This window comes from Pithys albifrons, chromosome 4 (assembly GCF_047495875.1).
Source record: "Pithys albifrons albifrons isolate INPA30051 chromosome 4, PitAlb_v1, whole genome shotgun sequence".
NCBI classification, from domain to species: domain Eukaryota; kingdom Metazoa; phylum Chordata; class Aves; order Passeriformes; family Thamnophilidae; genus Pithys; species Pithys albifrons.
Window position 1 is genome coordinate 5446915 of NC_092461.1, and position 15997 is coordinate 5462911.

The 15997-nt window shown below is 38.0% G+C and overlaps 1 long non-coding RNA gene across 1 annotated transcript in view; it reads left to right on the plus strand.

The window, feature by feature from the left end:
• The first annotated feature begins 508 nt into the window (after nt 1-508).
• The window catches only part of LOC139670831 (uncharacterized), a 112829-nt gene continuing 97340 nt past the window's right edge, over nt 509-15997 (plus strand). Inside the window, exon 1 of the long non-coding RNA XR_011697581.1 lies at nt 509-582. This is a non-coding gene — a long non-coding RNA (uncharacterized lncRNA). The remainder of the gene's footprint in view (nt 583-15997) is intronic.

Here is a 15997-nt window from a genome sequence, read left to right on the forward strand (position 1 = left end):
CCAAACAGGTAAAAATGTTCATCTGCACAAAATAATCAAGCTAGAGATGTATGAATAGGATCTCTAAAAGATGAGAGTTGGAAGAATCCCTCACTGTACAAATGGTATTTCCCTCTTTGGGGTAGTGAATTTTTCCACATAGATATGAGAAATGCGGAATTTTTTTAATCAAACTATCTGTTAGGAATGGGTTCGGCAGTTAGGCTTTTTACAACTTTCTTGGACTGGGATTCCACATGATGAAGAGAGAGAGACCAATAAAAAGTTCTTCAGCTTCTATTATCATGTCTTCACCCGAAGGTAGTCAGAGGCGAGGAGTTGGCTGGCACCCAGAAAAATCCCCTGCTCTCATGATCTGGTAGCTAAGTTACTAATTGCCTGACAAAGAAATCTGATGATTCCAAAGGAAAAAATTCTTCTGTCATCTCAGTTATTGAGAAGAAGTGCTCAGCTCCCTCAGTGGCTACAGGAGGAAGATGGGATGCCAGGTGTTTAGGGGAAAGCCTATAGGCAAGGGAAAATGCAAGATCCTGAAACCTAAAAAGACTCAGATGAATGCTCAAGAATGGGGAGAAAACTCAGGTAAGTGAGTGCATATACTTATTTCAGTATTTCCTTTAGTTTCATTTAGCTTTTCTCCTGAACTCTGGGATAATGGCATAAAAGTTCTTGGAGAAGCTGCTGTCTTACATGCTTCACAGCATCTATTGAGAGGTGAACTATAATCCAGAGCCTTTATTAAGCTGGTGAAAAATGATGAGCTCAAGCAAGTGGGTTACAGTGAGCGAGCAGCATTGATCCCACTCCCTCAATTTACTTTGTATGTGCCAAAAGACTGAGATCAAAGTACCCACATTGGAAGTGCTGAAACACGCTTAGGTTAAGTGAGTCCAAAATGGTGAGACCCACCACTGTAGACTTCAAAGCATTAGGACCCTAATGTTGACACCAACTAGAAGTTTCTCCATCTGATTTCTCTCAAGTGTGGAGCAGAAGAAGATATTTAGAAGTCCTCTGGAATTTCTTGAGTTCCAGGTCAGTGCAGGAGATCCGTGTTGGGGACAGAAAAATATGCCTGTGAAACTTCTCTGCAAGGCAGTCAGGCTGAAGGAATATCTTCAGTTCTGCCCACATAGTGCTGCTTCTTCTGGAAAGCTCTCTAACTGTTCACAGATGTAAAAAAAACATATTTTTTGCCTTCCCTGGTAGAAGAGAGCCCAGGAACACAGCTACTGCTGATTCAAGCCAAGTGTAGTGAGAGTGGCAAGAGTTACTAAAGACGCATCCAGAACTGGTATTGTTAAGGCTCCATCTCCTGGAGTCATGCAATTATGCAAGATATTAATGGTTTATTCTTTTAATACCTTCCCTTATCATGATTGAAAAGACAAGTTGGAAGTAGCTGCAAAGAACGAGGCAAGCAAAGGGAATCTCTGAGTTAATTGGCTGGTTGGTTTTCAATTGCATGATTCAGGCAAGGTGGTAGGGAATTCAGGAATGCTTTTCTTTAGCAGTAGTGAGAGCTTCCTCTAGAGGAGTTCTGTAGCAAGGACTAGCAGCAGCCCTGATGATGTCTACAGTTGACCCCTCGCTGCTGTGACACCATTTTCCTTCATACCAGTGCTGTGTGACTGATTACACTATTTGGAGGTGCTCCAAAGCCAGAACAGCCACAAAGCACAAGACTGAACTGTACCATATGCAAGTGTTTTAAATGTTGAGCAACAACTGCTTGAGAATCCACCTCTTCACTTCTGGTCCCTTGTGGAAATCAAAAGCCAAAACCTTTTAAACCACAACATGCCCCTACAAAACCTCAGCCATGCAGCATATAATTCCATCTCCACCAGCACAACACTGGTTCTAAGTCCCAAGTGCCACAGGTGTGCTTTGCATCTCTAACAACACACCTGTCAGGAAAGTAGAATACTGCCTGTGATTACTCCAGTGTTTAAAAGATTATGTTGGGGCTTCATAAGTAGGGACATCAAATTGGTAATGAAATCATAAGTGGCACTTGAGGAAGTTCCAATTTTACCACCAGAGGTTTTTCATATTTTTTAACTGGTATGTGCCATACAGCTGTTGCTTTCCTAAAACTTTCCTTTAAAAACAAATAACATGCTGAATTTCTTGTTGTGAAAACTGATTTTGCTAATTCTAATATTTTCTTTCATGAACTTTGGGGCTGTTGCTGCAATTATTAACTAGACTGATTTTTTTCCAGTAACAATAGATATTAGAGTCCCAATCAGTTCTCAGACACACAGCCCCCTCTATCCTCCACTGGTTTGGAAGTGTCATTTCAAATACAGTGTTTTGCTTTTTAAGCTATAAAAGCAATTTTAAAAGTTCAAATATATTTAATCCATAAAACTAATTTATGGCTGTGCAAGTAGGAGAAACAAAGGTTACCAATTAATGGCCTGAGTTATTTAAAAATTACTGAGGTAGGCACTTTTCCTCCTGATTTTTGATGACTTTTCACATGCAAATGTTGGCCTAGATTGTACAAGAGCTTACTATAGGTAGACTCATGCAAATATGGAAATCCTTGCCCAGGACTGTAAAGAGAGATTTAATGTGCACTCTGACTAAACCATAATGTGGTGGCATAAAGTACATCTTTTATGAGTATACATTACTCCAAGCACATGAATTGCTAAGAAAAGTCTTGGAAAAATTCTGGGTCCAATATGCCAAAAATTCCTATTGACTTGGGATGAGGAACTTATTTTACTGCCTTACAATGTTTCCTGCTTAGTATTATCAGCATTAGATAGACTAAGACCTGTACTATTTAATCAATAGTTTTACTTCAGTCTCCTGAAGATTCCTGCATGGTTCTTTTTACTTCTTAAAACAGATTTACTTTCCCCTGTGATACCTGTTAAGTTTGATGTCCTTTATGGAACCAAATTTAGAAAAAAACACCTACATGCATGTTTAATATCAAAACCCACTGAAGCCCATTTACTGAATAGCAGTGTACTGAATATTTGGTTCTTTTTTTGTTGGTTTTTTTTTTTTTTATTAGACACATATCTAAAATTCAGTTGGATTATGGCTTTACCTATCATAACACTGATAGGACATAACAATGTGTTTATTGATTATGTTTTCTTGATGGTCACTGAGATTTGTTGGAATAGTGATTGTACTGAGATGTTACAAAAAAAGTCATCTTGTGGAGCACATTTAGACAAAAAAATTCTAAGAAAGAGAGTAGTGGGAATGCTGTGTCAGCCATGCCCTTCCACAGGTTGTTTTATTTATAGAAGCAGGACAGATGGACTAAAGACTAGTCAAAAACAAGGTCACATTATGAAACAGGAAAATAAATGCTGTCTAAAAGGTTTTTATAGACATACTCAAAAAGAACATCTGTGGGTCCAGAGAGTAGATTGAATCCTCCCTAAGCACAGTATCTTATGTGAATAATGATCTGGTAATACAAGTTTGATTTTATTCATGCAAATACTATTGGTTTATTAGATACACTTAACTACAGATCACAGAACAGGAAAGAGGAGGGAGGGGGAAAATTACTACTGCTTATTCACAGCTTTAAAGGAAGTCTTTAAGGCTTTTTCCTCAGGGAGGTGAAATTATCTGTTCTCCAAAAGATACAACAGACTAGCTGAGCTTTTTTAATTGGTTGAAATTATAGTTAAGTTTTGGGGTTTTCTTTTTTTCTTCCATTTTCTTTCCTTTTCTTTCATTATTTCCTTTCCTTTCATTATTTTCTTTCCTTCTTTCCTCCTTTCTTTCTCTCACAGGTTTGTTTTTCTTTTCTTTTCTTTCTACATACCACTAGAAAGAGTCTCAAAATATTCCTGATGGACTGAAGCTTCACAAGGAGAATAATAGGCATAATAACTATCATACAGTTAGAGTGGAAAGAGGCATGCTGGGTATATCTGTCTCCCTATAGAGGCTGTTCCATTTTTATTCAAGTGGAAATTGCAAGAGTTGTGTAGATAGGTTCTCTGAAGATCTCTGAATCAAACCAGTTTTAATTAATCTTATCAATCATTTCAGAATAATCAAATTAATGAAAAAAATGTGGTTGACTCTTTGATTCCAGCAGCAGCTACATTTTATCATATGAAAAAATAGCTTTTCCCTTTGTATTCTAAATGACTGAAATTTGAAAAATAGATTTGTTAACTTCATAAAGGGCAGTAAATGTTATTACAAAAATGGTTGGTTAACTTGTCACTGTTCTGTTCTGAGGTTTGGAGTAACACTTGCAATGGGATTATTGATATAAATAGCATCTTTTTAGAAGGAGGAGGGCAACATGTTCCTTTGCAGCAGTTCATTTATTAAACCTCAAGTAATCTTCACCCTTTCAAAAGATGGGAGCTCCCTGAAAATAAAGGGTATATTAATGAGGGGCATATAATTCATCCAGCCTGGAGATATTATATCCTTCTTTATGATATAACTATGGATTTTTGATGGAGTCAGGTGTATGATGAAGAGCCGTGGTCACTGCGTGGTACTCTGCAGAAGCAATGGGAGTACCTAGCCCATCTGCTAACTGCAATTTAATAGCTTGACTTCTGGCACATTGCTGGCAGAAAAAGTGACAAGCACTGCTTTATACACTGAACAATGTGCATTCTACACTAGTTCCATTTTATTTAGAGAGCAAACTCCTTGGGGCAAGGTATCTTTCTGCTTTGTGTTTGTCAAATACTTTGCACGATGGGGTTCCAGTTTGGGACTAGATGTTTTTACACTGTGCAGAGATGCTCAGGCCAGCAGCACCTGAGCTCCTGCTGGGAGGAGAAGCAGCCCAGCTACAGCACCACAGTGTTGTGCTTGCACTGCTGAAAAAGTGCCAGCCTCTTGCATGTGTAACTAGCTTGGTGCTGTGCCATGCCAGTGCCACCACTTTAGGATCCATGTTGGTAGAGTTGTATGGCCACATGGATGTGCCAGCTTGGATCTCCACCAGTTAAGGCACCTTTGTGCCATGATCATAGCCCAGGACAGAATGGCACTTAACCTCCAAGCTGCTACAGTAGTGCTGCTAATAAACACAGCCCTGCAGACACTGCTCTCTGACCAGGACCCCAAGCAAATCTGCACAAACAGCTTCTTCTGCCAAACACATCCAAACCCTCCCAGGTCTCCTATCTGTTTGGGACTGTGTTCCACCATGTACCTGATCCTGCTGAATGCTAAGGCATCGAAGTAGCACCAGGGATTTCACCAGATAAGATCACCTATCTAATCTTTTTATACTACATTATGGTGCTTTCTTGATTGTGGTTGAGCACTCTGCATTTTACGGGGTGTTGCTCAGATTCATTTCAGTGGAATTAAAGGGCTTTTGAAGTTGTTTCTATAGGAATTTAACCAAAATCTTTTCAGTGCTGTAAGGTTACAGTGTAGAGAGTGTCGGTTCCCCTTTATGACATTGTGTTTCAGGGCTGATCTGCGTGTTTCCAATGGCACATTCTGGATTTTGTTTCTCTGTCTCCACAGTAAGGTTGCTTCCATCTGAGCATTTCAACAGTATCATGACACCATCAAGCATCACTGCGCTCTGAGCCCTTGGGCAGTCAGATTGCAGGGCACTGTGTAGGGAAAGGTACTTCTTCCTCTGCATCATCCCTTACCAGGGACCTAGGAACTGTTCCTGGGGGACATCACTGTATGCCATAGAGCTTTCAGTATATTTTCTCCTTCTCTTATTTAGTTGTGTATGTCAGTTTTCTTCTACAGAGTGAAATGTTGCACATCATCAGCATGGGGGGAGAATTTCAAAGTAAAGTGATACTTGGAGGGTTAAACACCACCACCTTTTACCATAACAGGGAATATCATAGGCCTGATCTTTAACAGCAATGAAATCATTAATTAATGCATAAAGCTGTAATGTCATCCTGGGTCACCAGTTTCTCTGTTTTTGTCTGGACCTTGAAACTCGTCCTTGCTTTGGGAACATCTGAAAGTTTGAGCAATACAGTAGTGACAGGTGACAGTGAAGTGTCTTGATTCTAAGTGCTGGTGCTGAAACTATGATGATAATACTACAGAAACATTCATAGCATTAGTCTGCAGCCCTGCTTTTTCTTTGGACTTAATGTCCTGCCATCTCTGGTTCTCACCATTCACATTGGCTTTCTGTGTACCCCCACAGAGGTGGGAGCCTGCACTTGCATCCTGAGAAAAGAAGGGAAAGGCAGGAGACAGTCACATGCTCCTCCTCTCTGCATGGCTCTGCAGTTGGGCCAACTATGAGCTGCCAACAGGTTGTAGCCAAAGAGTAGTGGAGGGAAGGGAGCCATGGCAGGGAGGGAAATTCTGTGTCATGAAAGACTTGGGTGGAAATGGGTGACCAGGTACCTCTGGCAAAACATTGTTAACACTTTCAAGTGATGGATTTAAGAACTCAGTATCTAAGTTGAACTATATTTTCTTCTAAAGGTCTCTAATATAGTTAGAAATGGAGTATCCCAAAAAATATCAAACAAAAGTAAAACAAATATTTTTACCATTTTGAATCATCCTAATTGAATGTGAAGGCTGTGTATAGAACTGTAATTCTGTCCAGAGGCTGCTTGTCAAGTCATGTTTTTATTGTAATTACCTGATTTGTTCAGCTTTAATCGTATTTACTTTTGAAGGTCAGCTGTCCTGCTCTGAAATGGTTAGTGAAGGCTGTGAGAATACACAACACCCATAGGGAGAAAAGCAAAGACCATTTAAGCTTTTTTAACTTTGACTTCACAGCAGAAGAGGTAGTATTTTCCTTCAGTTCTTAACAGTCCATATTTCTTCATCAATACTATTTATTATTTGTTCCAAAATAACTCTTAGAAGTGCTGCTTGTGACTGGTCTCCAGTGAACACTGTGATGATATATGTGTCCATAATCAGCATCAACTCATACCTCAGAGACTTTGTAATGTAAAGAGAAAAAACAAAGCACAAGAAAAACAGTATCATTCTCTACATACTACTGATGTAACAGCAAAGGCAGAAAAATTTGTGCTTTAGCCTCCTAACTTGGCTTAACACCATAATCACAGAGTTGCCAGTTCTTTCTGCATCACAGGAGTGTGTAGGTGAACAAATCATGTTCTGTCTTCCTGTCCCTGTGAGACATGTACAGAAAAATACTTAGACTCCCTGCCCTAAAATAATTCCTACATACTGGAAGAAGGCCACTAAGCCTTGAACACAAACACAGAAGCAGTAAAATACACAGTATGGGTTTCCAAAGTTGCTCCAAGACTTCGTTTTTTGTTTACAGTTTGATAATATCAAGAAGCTACCCATCTAAAGGATATTGGAAGAGGAAAATAAGCATATTTCCCTGAGAAGATGAGAGGTATTCCTACTACGCCTCCACCTCAGAAATAGTTTCAGGTTTAGAGGTAAACTTTGAGGCTCAAACCATTGGCATTGGCATAGCCTGCAAGGCAGACTTTTATGATTCTACTACCACATATTATGAATGAAAAAGAGCAGCTTCAATCTTTCTTTTTAAACTAAAATTTAAAAAAAGGGCTAACTCATGATTTTCTTTGTTCAGCCTTTCCTTGTTTCACTTTACCAGTTTAGTCCTCAGTTTAGTTTCTAAACTTTGCCCATGCAATGGAAGAACACAACTGCAAGGAGGGCTCAGTGGCACCTGACTCAAGGGTTTTTCCATGAAACAGTCATTTCATGCACAGCCTGCTGATTAGCTGTGCAACAGCATAAATCCAGCAGAGGAAAATCCCCAAACAACAAAATAACCTAACATATAAAACCAGAAGGAGACTTTTAAATACATTTAATTATTTTTAAAGTCCTTGTGTTCCTTACAGTTTGAAAGGAACGTTAATATATTCATAAGCACTAACCTTAAGTCAGTGCTGTGTGCTCAAGCATAAATTCTATTATCAGTGGATCTACTGCAATTCTTGGAAGAGGGAAAGTTGCTGACTACTAACATTGTGGGTAGCTTCTTGTTGAATATAAACCCGTTCCTTGAGCTCACCTAAAGAGAAAGACTTTTGTAACTCATTTCATCTCCTGGACTGCCATCTCCCCTATTCCTAACCATATTAAATCACTACTTTTAAGTAAAATTATTTACTTATAAGCTATAATCTTTAAAAAAAAGTTAAATTACTGCTATAAATTTATCTTTAAGTTCTGAGCACAATAATTTTCCCAAGTAAATAATCTACACCATTTTAATTTTGTAGTGGGCTGATTTTTACCTCCAAAGTATGTTGAATTAGAATAAAATTTCTAGGTGGTTATTCAGCTCATGTAGTCAGACACTGTGTTACTCAGAGGTTTGTCAGCAAACAATGAAATGCAAAAACTCACCCATTTGTTCTTCCAAAATGGGCAGCATGGGACTAATCACTCTTCTACCTGTCCTAGAAACAGCTGTATTAGATTTTCCTGTGTTTACCTAGGACTGCACTACTCAGGTGAGTGGTCATGTTTGGAAATTTAAAAAATCCTACTGTAGTATCTACATTTTTGGGCTTGCATCAGCCTCTTGGATCCTCTGCTCATGGAGATATATTTCCAGTTTCCTTTCTAGTGAGATTCTTAGAGGACTAGAACGAGGATTTATACATCGTCAATTTGCATTAGCAAAGCTGGGCAGAGGAAATAGCACCACACCTGCTTATGCAAAGCATATTATATATCCATAGGCACACCTCAGCAGCATTAAAGCATAATCTAAACAAAACAGAGGAAGTGTGAAACAGGAAGAATTAGATCCATCACAGGGTTTATCGTGGTTCCCTCAGGTCCTGAACAGTAACTCTCTGGAGCTGCTTGAAGTCTATCAGCACAGCGGTTCCTGCAGCACACGCCTCCTCACCTACTGTTGGCTCAAAACGTGACTAAAAAAGCCCTAAAGGAGGCAGAAACAAAGTGAACCATATAAATAAGGATACAGTGGTTCATCTCAGCTGTGGTCTCTTCCTGCACCTGGAAAATGTACCCTGTTGAAACACTGGAGTATCTCACCTTCCATTAAGGGTTGTACACGTCAAATGACTATTGACACACAAAGGAGACCAAGCCTGAGCTATTCTGTTAACTGGGATATCAAGGAGCTGGATATGGAACTCCTTTGCTTAGTGACATTTAACATCAGCCCAAGGAATACAGGAAGATGGTGACTCCATAACAAAGAGAGATAATCTCTAGGAATAAAGGGGTTTTTTATGACATAGTAATGCTGGAACTACACTTAAAAAAATAAAGGGAAAAAAAAATTCTTCTGATTAGAACAGAGTTAATTATATTTTCAATAAAAGCCTTTTCCTAAATTTGTCCTGTATCCAGCAATAGTGCAAATAGTGACAGTGCTGCCAGCACTCCACTTTCTAACACACAGAATTTCATCCCAAAATCTGACCCCATTCTATACTTTTATATGTGAATAAAGACCAATTTTCTTCATGTCATCTGCTCCATAGTTCAGCCACCTCCACCTCTGACTGGTTTTTTTAGAAAGGATATGTTGTAATGGTATGCTCACATATGGGATTATGGAGTTAAATTAGGCAAGCTCTTAAAAATAATAAATCTATTGTACACAATTCCACACTTTGTTATCTTCCTTTCAAACCGTAACCTTATATTTTGTTTTTAAACTTAGAGCTCTTACTCTTTGTTATATCGTATGGTTAATAATTTCAAATTGTACCATGTCTCCTCCCTCATTTAGAAAGCTTTTGTTCAATGGTTCATCACCATCTGCATGTAGAGACAGGTAACCATAGTCTGTAGGCTACAATAATAACAGCACACTAGATAACATCACCAAATCATCTACATGCTACAAACACATCTGAAATTTTTCATGCTTCAGTACTACTAGGGAGCTAGGTAATCTTATGAATATTAAGAAACTTTTCTTTTGTTAAAATGGGATCTAGTTATGCCAAGAAAAAAATGCCTTGCATGGAGAACTTGATACCTCAAATATATAAAAAAAAAGGAACTAGGAGTGATAAAAAAGGTGGGAGCAGAGATAAAAATGGCAACATGAAATCAGGGAAAAGAAAAAAAGAGAGAGTACATATTCATAATACTAATACCTTCAGAAGGCAGAATTTCACCAAATCCTGACTTTTCCAGATCCAGCTTTCCTGTCAGAAACCTTTCTGACTTGAGTGTGAAGACAGTACTTAGCATCTGTGTGGCACATGGGATGGGGAGAGGTGCTGTCTTTTAAAAGTGAGGGGTAATCAGTGGCTAATGATACACTTATTTCCCTTTTCAGCTTGTTTTTTAGGGGCTCTTAACAATCATGAGTGGGTTTTCTTAAGAGCTAACTGCTTTGCATGAAATAGTAATGGAACTAAATCAGAACAAAAATTCATAGGAAGTTTGCAAGAACTGAAAATTTTGGGGCTTTAAGTCACAAATTTATTGAGTGCCAAGTCAGACAGGCCACTGGAAAGCTGAGCCTCACTTGTTACACAACCTAGACCCTTGCAAGCCCTATCTTTTTCTTTCTTTCTTTCTTTTTTTTAATTAAAATACCTCTTAAAAAAAGACATAAGGTATTGATTTGAAGATTCCCCCCAAATGGTGCTTTGTTGTGGCAATTTATCCCTCCTCACCAGTACTGCTAAAGACATGCATCTTAATTGCTATCTGAATGGAACTAATTTGAGTCTTCGGACACGGTTATGCTTGTTATTGTGCACCACTAATTCAAAGGTTTTTGAAAAGTCATTACATTTACAGAATATCCCATCACTCAACTCTCAAAACCAAGAAGTGAAATGATACTTTCTCCCTCTAAGTTTAAAAGATGCTTATTTTCTAAGAGCTGTTTCTGCTATTCCATTAGCAATGAATGAACCTCATCATCAAACAGAAGGGTATCATTCTCTTTATTTCCAAATGCAAGGATAAAAACATTTTTTGAACAATTCTGTCCTTTCTGTATCCTGAATAATACTGCCACTTGTCTATTATGTTTTGTTGCCATCTTGAAGGAAGAAACCTTCCAAACATTTTAGATCATCCAATATCTATTTGTCCTTTATCCTAACATGCATTTGCCTATTATGACAAAGGTAAGTTAGTACAGTTTTTCCTCCTTCTCTTACAACAAACTATGATTTCTGGCCATAGTTTTTTTCCAGAGAATTCCATATTCTCATTTATATGTTTCTTTCTGGATTTTTTTTTAGGATTTTATGAACTTTTTCTTCTTTAAATCACCATGGTGTGTGCATATATACATCATTATGGTCAATCATTGTCAATGTGAGAGTGAGTGGCTTGATAAACCAAATCTCTTTGTGTTGCCTCTTACTAATCTTGTTACCCGATTGACTGAATATTGGAAAAATTAGTATGACAAGAGACCCTTAAATACAGAGCCTGTAGTTAAAATGACAGTCCCACAGAAGACAGTCAAAGTTTATGTGTATGGACTGGGCAAGGGATACAGAGGAGTTAACAGAAGTGAGGGCCACTGTGGTTCTTGCTAGCTGCTGTGAAGAGGGAGCTTTGAAGGTCTATAAGTTCTCTCACAGATTCTCCTTTTTTCCTTTGTAAATGGCTGTCTCCACACAATTTCCTTCAAAAAAGTAGCTTTTTTTTTTTTTGTTACTTGCTTTCAAGCTGAACCTTTGGTTCATGATGAGTCTTGGTTCATAATGAATTTCCCAGGCCTGATTTTGTAATGTCTTTTTCTAAAAATCCCATTCATGTAAATTATCTTGAATAAGACTGCAAACATAAATGAGCTCTTCCATCTATTGAAGCTTTAATTCCTGCTACAAACCTTTGTGTGGTTCAGCCCATCAGATATAGAGTCCCCTGCCCCAAGCTTCTAATTCCTCTGTGAATGTGGCAATCAGTACTTTCCTTAAATTATTAATAAAACTAATGTCCCATTTGATTTCCCTTTCTAGAATCCCTTTATCATCATCAGTGTTAGTATACTAGAGAGATAAAGCAGGAGCAAACCTGCCACCTTATCTCTTTCTGGAGTACAAATCACTTTTAGAATATTTTTCACAGTAACATGTCAATTAACCATGTAAGGTGTCAACTAAGTAAGTGGACATGCCATCTTCAAGTCAATACTTTTTTCCTCCAAATGCTTTAAAATCAACTCAGCAAACACATGATTGGCACTAGTCCACCTCTCGATCTCTTGTGCCCCTTTCTAGGTCTGAGCACTATGTGTTTAACAGCTGTTTGTAACTCCTACTTATCTTTGGCCTTTGATAACCTTTCTTTTGTCTGTGACAACAGGTGGAACTCTTGTGAACTCCTCCTAGCCCACTTTCTGAGGCACCAGGAAGTGGAATGATCCTATCTAATAATCTCATTTCATCATATGTAATATAAATATGCTTTGGATTGAGGCTACCCTATATTCAATGTAATAAAATCAGTTTCACTGGTCCTTAGACAACCACTGCTAGTTTCAGCCAGAAAGGAGTTAATTTTTATCTTCTAAAGAAGTTTACTAAGTCTGTATATTTGGATTATAGTTCAAAAGAAATGTATTTGGAAATATTTGTAATAAGCATCCTCTGGTGACAATGGGAATAAGAATTTTTCTCTGACCAACTTTTATGTTTCCATTTTGAAATGCTGAAGAATGGATAATCCATCAGTACTGTCTACACAGTTCAAGAACTATTGTCAGGATGTATAAAAAAATGTCTGAAATGTGAAGGCCTGACACAATGCACATTTATGTCAATAACAGTGCATTTTTCTACAGAAGTCATGGACTTTGCTTCAGATTTCATCACAAGGGAAATGATAAAATGCTTGAGAACTCCACTCCTGTTCTGTTAAATTAAATGAAATTGCTATAGATCAAAGGAAAGCCCAAATAGTTAGAATGGAGAAACAATAGGATTGTGCATTCTTAAAGAAAATGGAAAATAGTAATTATATTCAGAAGAAAAATGCAATAAAGAAAACAATTTGACATAATATTCTGTTGGCAAAAAAGATATCTCATTTTCAATTTAATTTTAAAAAATTGCTCACATTAATTCTCTTCAGTTTTCCAATATACATGTATGAGCTGCATATTGAGCTGTGCAATTCATCATAAGTGTTATTTGCCAATATCATGTCCAGACTACTGACTCTGACAAGAAGGAACAACTTCCTTGATACTTTACATCGTTCATGTTCTCAGTTCCTTACTCCCTATGTATGTTACAGTGTAGTAGCATTATTTAGTTCATTAAAAAAAAAAAAAAAAGAAAACCTATGTAAAACTGTTGATACTGCCTTTATAAACAGTAGTGAAAAGTGTCTGAAGTCCGAAGTGAGGGAATAGCAGAGAGTAGGAGTAATGCAAATACTTTTTACACTATATCTGAACATTCATCTATGAAATATGTACACAATTTGTTTTACATTTTCACTTCTTTACTCAGCTAGTTCAGTTCTTGGTATCATGCAGATAGATAGGTCAGAAAAATGGAAATATTACTTTGAAACAGATTACATGAACCTGTAGGAATGTTTCAGGTAGATCTCTGCCCAAATGGAAGAAGAACTTGGACAAAATCATCTCTTCATCAAGCTACAGATGTCTTTTATCTTCATTTTTTCAGGCAGGATCCATATTCCATAACCTAGCTCAAGTTCTGTCTCTGCTGTCTGTGTACTTTTAGATTTTGGGGAAAACTGGAGTAGAACACATATATTAAAAGTCCAATCTGCAGAGTGTCAAAATCCAGTTTCACTGACACTCCTGCATGTTGCCATAATACAAACTCATCTTTCCAAATAGTAATTGGGCAATCAGCATAGACCACTAAAAAAAGAACTTGTTTTCTTTGGGAGTTTTACTGGGTGTTGGCTCTTCCATAGCTTGGCTGCCTTTGTTGTGTGTCCTTTAGGTTAACATGGTCCCAGACATGGGTGGAAATTTGGCCATGATACTGTAGATAAACAAAAGGGGGTTTAGTTTTGTTTTTTTTTTTTTAAGTATTTAAAGTAGGAAAGATAGTCAAGGCTACAATTTTGGCATAGAATAATGTGCATTGAGATTTCAAACTCCATAGAATGCAAAGTAAGTGTAGGATTGGTTTTGGTGTTCTTTTCCCACTCTAGTGAAGTCTTTGGCAGAACCATGGTTTGAAATTAGCCCTCCCATATGACAGTCAATATTGTCTCAACCCCAACATTGGCCTATTGTAGTAAATACCAAAAATATTTTCACCTGTGCCTTTGTGGGTGTCAGGATGGCTGCAGCTGCCCACTGAGAAGCAGTAGCCAAATTTATCTGATTCATCCACCTGCTTCTCTCAACCAGGTCCAACTTTTCCTTTCTTACAGGCACAGGGACTGTTCCTACCCCTCACTTCTGGATCAATAAAACTAATTTTCTGCCAATTCTACTGAGGAGCCCTGAGCTGACTCTGCCACCAGCTTAGCTTTTACCACTTCAAAAGTGTTATGAATAAATAGAAGGGCATACAACCCAGTTTACAGCCTGAATAGCAATTTGTCTCATTTATTCTTTTTTTAGAAATAAATACTAAAAAGACTTTTTTCCTGTCTTTGTTTGTACCATATGCTGGTTTCTCATATACAAGGCAATTCACTGGAAGAAGAACTTACCTCTCTTTTTTTTAAATACTTTCATTCTTTACATAAATGGGAAGTTAATCAAAATAACTGAGACTGTCCCACATTCTCAGAATAGCCCCAAAAGGCACTTGGTAAGCAGGACCTATGCTGATACTCTATCCCAAAAGTTTGCCATTAAGAGAACAGTTCCCTCTGCTAACGCTCTATTTTCTGTTTTCTTTTTAACCAGATTGTTTCTGAGGTCATCTTAGGCAGCCAAGACTATGTGAGAGAAGAATGAGAGGCTCAATATCATCATAATAATACAACATAGGCCAATTTTCACATTACGTAACTAAACAGGAAAAGAAGGAAACAAAGATAGCATTGGATGAAATTAATGCAGTTGCAGCCCACTGTAGTCAAAGTAATTTTTCTTCTCTCATCTTGTGTAGGATCTGAAAAGGAGAGGGTGTTTTATATTTTTTTAGTGGATCCAGCTGCAAGCAATTGTGAAGGAACTAAGTTAAATCAGCAATGATGGTCAAAGAAAGAAATAAATGTTGTTTCTTTCATTCTTTCTGGGAGGAAATGAAATAAATAAGCATTTCAGACTCCACAAACACAGCATTTGATAGGTCACCACAACTCAAAGCACTAGTTCTCCTTCAGAAAACTGAAGGGTGGTGTACAGAAAGATTAACTTAAGCCTCAGAATAACTGAGCACCTCCAGCATTCCCCAAGTCAGTGGGAAAAGACAGCTGCTTTCAGAGGTCAGTTCAGAACAGGGGTTTTATCTGTCTGCTGGGATTTAGATCCTTGGGCATCCTGTGTCTCTCCACTTTGGGCATTTCCTCTACTAGGTTATCCCTGGTGACAATCACTCCTTTTTCAACTTCCACTGCCACAGAAATTAATCCTGATGATTCTCCCATAAGCCTTCCAGTTTATTAATAAAACTGCTCCTAACTTTCAAAAAAGAACTAATAATAAAATCACTTAGGAACTAAAAGCAATGGCCACCAAGGCCCAAATTTAGGAATAAAAGCAGGTTCTGGTCAAACTTGCAAGCGTGTAAAGGGCTGAAATATATTGCTTGTCTAACAGAGATCCCTTGCTGTTCAGGTAACTGGTCTCTGATACCTCATTTTCTCATACTGAAGTCTCCTTCTCAGTTATCTCCTGTCCTACCTGCAGTGTATGAGCCCATACTCAGCCCTTCACAACATATTGACATAGAAGGACAGGTGGAGGTCACAGGGGAAATGGGAGGGATTGATCAATTTTTCACAATAGCTGTAGAATATCACTCCTTTTACCCCACCAACCAAAATGATTTCAAACTCCATGGAGTGATTTACTGCACCCTTAAGGACTACAGGAATCATGCAGTTCTTTAGTAACACGGAATTGTCACCTTTCCTCCACTGTCTCGTAATA